Source organism: Trachymyrmex cornetzi, unplaced genomic scaffold, assembly GCF_001594075.2.
Source record: "Trachymyrmex cornetzi isolate Tcor2-1 unplaced genomic scaffold, Tcor1.1 scaffold274, whole genome shotgun sequence".
NCBI classification, from domain to species: domain Eukaryota; kingdom Metazoa; phylum Arthropoda; class Insecta; order Hymenoptera; family Formicidae; genus Trachymyrmex; species Trachymyrmex cornetzi.
This window is the reverse complement of record NW_017297416.1, coordinates 11,086-11,752: the sequence shown is the minus strand read 5'-3', so window position 1 is coordinate 11,752 and position 667 is coordinate 11,086.

The window sequence follows — 667 nt, the reverse complement described above, 5'->3', positions numbered from 1 at the left end:
ACTCGTACGGAAAAACACCCTTTCGAGTCAAAAGATTAAAATTTTCTTCGGATAAATTGGAAAATTCGCGTCGCAGTACCCGCAGCTTATCCTTGCTAAGAAAAGATGACAATTTGTCCAAACTAGAAGCGAGAAATCTATATGAATCTATGAAACGTAATTGCACACAATTTTTTTGATCAATGTTTGTACTATCGACATGTTTAGTAAAAGATATTTAGTTTAGTAAAAGATATATTTTTCTTTAGTTATTGGAAGGAGATCTACGTGTCCTTCATACGCGGTTGCAATTTCCTTGATAATAAAATGAGCGTCGTAACCGGATAAGTTATGAAAGACTACAGGTATGCAACGCGAATCTCGGTAATTTAGATTGCAATTTGAGTGCGCGGGGCCTCTGTATCGCCCAGTGAGGTGGCAGTGATCGCGTTTCGTCTGGTGTAAACGGTTTCTCGCACACGTGACAGTGCGAGGCGCTGTTAAATTTTTCCCAGTCGTCGCGCGTGAAATCTGCCATGGGAACATTGGCTAAAATTATCGTCTGTACACTATGCGCTAACTGTCTAAGTTCTTCCGCGAACAACGCTATACAGTCTTTGTCGTGGCGGAAACGATAGCCCGACAGTGAGCTGTCGTAGGAACATTGCACGTAATACCCGATACTGAA